The 5,229-nt window shown below is 36.0% G+C and overlaps 1 non-coding gene across 1 annotated transcript; it reads left to right on the top strand.

The window, feature by feature from the left end:
* Positions 1-548: 548 nt before the first annotated feature.
* Trnay-gua lies at positions 549-639 on the top strand. Its single transcript is given in 2 exon segments — positions 549-585; positions 604-639. It is a non-coding gene; the product is annotated as a tRNA-Tyr (tRNA).
* Positions 640-5,229: the final 4,590 nt, after the last annotated feature.

Consider the following 5,229-nt stretch of genomic DNA (forward strand, 5'->3'; position numbering starts at 1 on the left):
TGTGTTACAACACATTGAGATTGGCCCACGCAGTTTGATTCATTTAAAAACCCACTCTTTTGAAAAAACTATTTAGGGTGAGGGTGGGTGGTGACTAACCCGGATTCCCGAGCACGGTTGTGTGTTCTGTTTTACGTATCTACCTAAATCTTTCATTTGGTTTCGATGGGGTTGAGGTGGAATAGGTACTTTAATTTCCCCTCTCCTGAAGATTTCTGTCACCATAGACTAACGCGGGATGCTCTGCTCAAGGAGCCAGATATCTCATGTCAGTGATTATACACACTTATATATAATCGCAGCCAATAATGTTCTCATTGCTCATGTTAAGGGAAACAATACCTAAGTTAAAGACGGCCCTGCATCAGAATTTCACCCATTTTCCCTGAAAATCGATTAAATAAATATTTAGTAAATAGGATTTGTGTAAATATAAAGGGTTTTTAGAAAATAATGAAATATTAATTAAATTAATAATTATAACATAAAGTTTCACGAGTCACTAAATGATATACATTTCATGTAAAAAAAGTGACAACATTAATATACCTTCGATAGCTCAGTTGGTAGAGCGGTGGACTGTAGTTGGCACATATAACTGATATCCATAGGTCGCTGGTTCAAATCCGGCTCGAAGGAACTTTTTTATCATTGTTTGATTAAATCTGTGATGCTTTTGGTATATTTTTTATAAATTATGTGTTGAATGAATTATTTTACCTACTGAAATACATAATAATTAAGATCATTTACTCAACTGTACAATAAAAATTTGAAACAAACTTTACAAAGGCCTTGGCATCATTGTTTATGCAACTGGGATACGACAAACTGACTCAGAAATTATTGCAAAATAGTAATCAGAAAATAAGTCATTTAAATGCTTATTTTTTTTAACAGGTGTATTCAAAAGGTGTTGTAACGAAATTAGGATTACTGCAAAGCAAGCAGTGCTGAATAAACAATTGCATACATGTAGGGGTTTTGCAGCCTGTCTGGGTACAATCATTGAATAACGACTTCATTTTTCACTTAACGGTACCAAAGAATAATTAATAACTCTTTGCCGGTGCAATCAGAGCCTACTGTAGTTAATAGTAGGCTTGGTACAATCAAAGACTATTATTCTACTCCTGGAGAAGGGTAGTGTTTGGTACAATCCACATTGCAGATTGCATTTTACAGGTGTGTGATAATTTCCAATAAGGTACGTTTTGATTTTGTAGTGAAATGTTTACTTTTTGCGCTCTACTGGCCTAGCGTTAAACATTTGTATATTAGAAATAGTTGCCTATCGGCCCTCGAGCTTTTTAACTCGTCGCCCTCGAGAATATAAACATCACTATTATGCCCTTAATACTCGTACATAAATAACTATTATTACCACAATTGTCAGCTAGCGTTTAGAACACAGCGCAGTGTAAAAGACCCAAAATCTCAACGAACGTACCTACCTATTCAACACCCGTGTAAAGTTTGCCATTTGCATATCTGGAAAAAAAAGAAACAATTCTTACATTTGTACTTACCTATGTGTAATTTCTGTAGCTGAGTAATTCTCATGTTGCAAAGAATAACTATAAGGTAAGTAAGTAAGGTAAGTTATAGTAAAAAATCAATTTTTTTCATGTAACATCATTTTATACTTTTGCCGTTTGTGCTTATAAATTCTATACGCTAAGATGCTTCTTATAAAATTTAATTGAAATGACGTGTCAAAAAATAGGTTGTGCATGTGCAGAGCTATAACTTTCTTATTTGGATTTTTCTAAAATTCTAAAAGATGGAAGGAATGAATTAATGAATTTTTGATGCTTGAATATAACAATTAGCAATATTTTAACACTTTTTTTGCATGTGATGGAACCCATACGATGTACAATAGTAGATTGTATGACAAGTAGGAAAAGTTGCATATTCCTGGACGATGATAGTGATTATAAGCCGAGGCGTTAGCCGAGGCTTACAACTATCAGAGTTCAGGAATATACTTTTTCTATTTCGATGTGGAAACAATACCGAAACCGTACTTGATTGGCCCAGTTTGCGTGCGTTTCTAGACAGAAATGATGCTGAAAGAAATAGAAACGTATTCTTTTTTTTATTTTGTTGGATTGGTACCCCTCGCTTTTTTTCCGTCAACGGTATCCGTCAAATCAAAACTAAACATAACCTGTAAAGTGTAAATAACGTACGAGGAACTTGACCAATTGTATTAATTCCGATTAATTTTGAATATATACTCAAAAGGGTAGAACTTTTTTTATTTTTACTTAGCGTAGTGCCAGCAATACATTCTTGCTTACTTTTTGAACTCCCTTCTCGGCCAGCTAGTTTTCAAAAATTTTGTACTCCTCGTACTTTACTTTCGATTTTACAGGCAGTAAATTTAACGTCGCTTCATTGGCAATCTCTTGGATCTCTGGTGGGGTACAAGAGACGTGTTTGTAATCCGTATTCATCATAACTGCCGCAAAATGGAATTATGACCAAATAATTAAAAGTTTGAAGTTTGAAAATACAGGAATCAGGTTAGCCAACGTGAAAGTAAATGAACGGTGTCTATTACCAACATACACTGAATGATAGTTTAAAATTACCTAATAACGTCTAAAGGCAATATTTATAATTTGTATAATTTATTATTTAAAATAAAGTCGAAATAGAAAAAATAGTATAAAGCACACGTGTCATTTGTCTACTTGTCGCACTCGGCTTTTGCCGCATTCGCCGCTACGCGGCTTATGCGGCAAACTACCTCGTGCGACAATCTTCGTCAAATGACACTTGTACTTTAATATACTATTTCCTACGTGTTGTACATACTATTTTTTAGTCGATAGCCAAGAGTTAAACACCAAAAATACCATTTCAAACTAAATTTAATTTTCACCAATTGTCATTTGGTATAATGTCATTGGTCTAGGCTTGTATGAGATAGGTGCGCGGATCGAACCCGGGTGGCGCCTTTTTTTTATTTGCAGTAATTAAAAGATGCAAACATCAAGTTTGTTTTCCGAGCATGCATTGTTTGAACGTTACCATGGACATGACGTAAACAAATCGAAATTTTTTTCGTTTGTGTGAATTTATAATATTAGTTGATGTGCAATATTAATATAAAATGGATATCGACGGTGATTTTGATGAAGATTTATTTTGTGTAACACCACCTGAAGTTTTGGAAGCAGTCAATGAAGCTACTCTAAATCTGTTGCCAACTAAATCGAGGGAAAAGTATGAAAATGCTTATCAACGTTTTATGGAATATAGACCAAGTAAAGGGACTTATTCGTTTTCAGAAAATGTGGTTCTTATGTTAAAGCAAAATGTAGACATCACTTCATATAACAAACTGCGAGCATATTTGAAAAATGATCAAAGTCCTCGTGTGAGATCGAAGGGACTTCAGCGCATTTTTGTGTGGCAGATCAGTGTTTTATTAGCCAATATTGACTCCACAATCAATAAGATCTTGCCGAAAGCTACCATGTTCACTTTGTCGGTACCATTTTCTCACTTACCGTGCACTCGCAATTCGCGTTTGAAGTTTTGACTCCACCATCATTAAAATCCTTTGGGGGTTACCATATTCCCTTTGTCGACACCCCCTTCTGATCACCCGCAACAATTCGGATTTGAAGTTTCGACTCCACCATCAGTAAGATCTCGTCGGGGGTTACCACATTCCCTTTGTCGATACACAGTTCCGACGTCCCGTTCATTCGTAATTCACATTTTGGTAGATTTCGCTAAAATCCGGGCATAAAATCGTATTCAACTTTTGGGTACTTCACATAGCTCGACCTTCTATTAGTGACACGAGAAAGAGAGACCGCGATTCGCGCTGTAAGAAACTTTTGGGCGCCCAAAGTCGTCTACCCCTCGAAGCGCGCCGCGCAAAAGGTGGTTTATGTCGCCCTAGGAAAAAAAAACAAAATTCCGCGACGCAGGAGTTGTGCGCGTTGACAAGATCTTCCCGACGACACCAATTTGAAAACAATCGGAGAAAAACTGTAGAAGAAGATAGATAAAAACTGAAAAATCTCCAGGTTAGTATAATACGCTCGGGGATGGCGTGCAGATGTCGTCGACTCCAAATCTTGTAGCCCCATCCCTAACGTTCTTAATTACACGGCCCCGATAGTTACATGTACACTCCTTGTCTTTTTACAAGCGTTTTTCTACGGGCGCGCATTTATTGCCAGCCAGCCAGCCAGCCAGCCAGCCGACCAGCCAGCCAGCCAGCCAGCCAGCCAAAGTGAGATTAAAAGCTACTTTTTACAAAAAAAATGTTTTGCAAAAATGCGCTAAAAAGCAATCCGTGGGCTACAAAGCAGTCGAAAGTCTTCACCAACGAACAAATCGGAGAATTTATGATCAACGCTCCAGATGATACTTACCTCATGGCTAAAGTAAGATTTTAATTAAAAGGCCTGAAGATTATAACTTAATTTTTTTAGGTGGTGATAATTTTCGGAATTTATGGCGCCTGTCGGCGAGAGGAGTTATATAACTTAAAGCTTGCGGACATTGAGGATTTGGGTTCTCAACTATTGGTGAAGATTCCATGCAACACAACCAATAAACCACTGTCGTTTATAGTAAACGACACTTATTTAGGAACATACCGTAAATATGAAACCGTTTGACCATCCAATTTTGAGTAGAATGTTTAGAAATTTAAATGTTCCGAGTATGTTTGGAGAGCTTACGCAACTTCCATGTTGGTGTGTCTTAGAAATAATTCTTTCTTCTCTTAGTAATGAATTATAAATGTCATGTAAATTACCAGAGATTATCTCAAACTGAACATATGTATTAAAATTAAACAATCTAACAGTCACTCTAAAAAAATAAAAACCTAATTCCTGATTCGGCTATGAAAATATGCTGGCCAGATAATTAAATTGATATTGGTAAACAAAGTAACGAAAGGCCCAGTTAATTTAAATTAAAATTTAATATTATATTAAAATATAATATTTTCTGATCTCCAATACCTTATTCTTAACAAACCTCGAGCAGAAGGAAATAGTCCGTTGCACTTTTAACATACGCTACATTGTCTTGGCTCACCATTAGTAAATGAAAAGTTACCAAATTATGGTGTGAACCTCGGTTCTTAATTTTGGTGTATTTAATTTAGCACTCCGTGTAAATTTATTCGCGATACGCGATTTGCTTTATTTCATAGTATTGATGTTATGATTTCACAATCAGTCCCTA

The sequence above is a fragment of the Photinus pyralis genome, unplaced genomic scaffold, assembly GCF_008802855.1.
Source record: "Photinus pyralis isolate 1611_PpyrPB1 unplaced genomic scaffold, Ppyr1.3 Ppyr1.4_LG4, whole genome shotgun sequence".
Taxonomy (NCBI): domain Eukaryota; kingdom Metazoa; phylum Arthropoda; class Insecta; order Coleoptera; family Lampyridae; genus Photinus; species Photinus pyralis.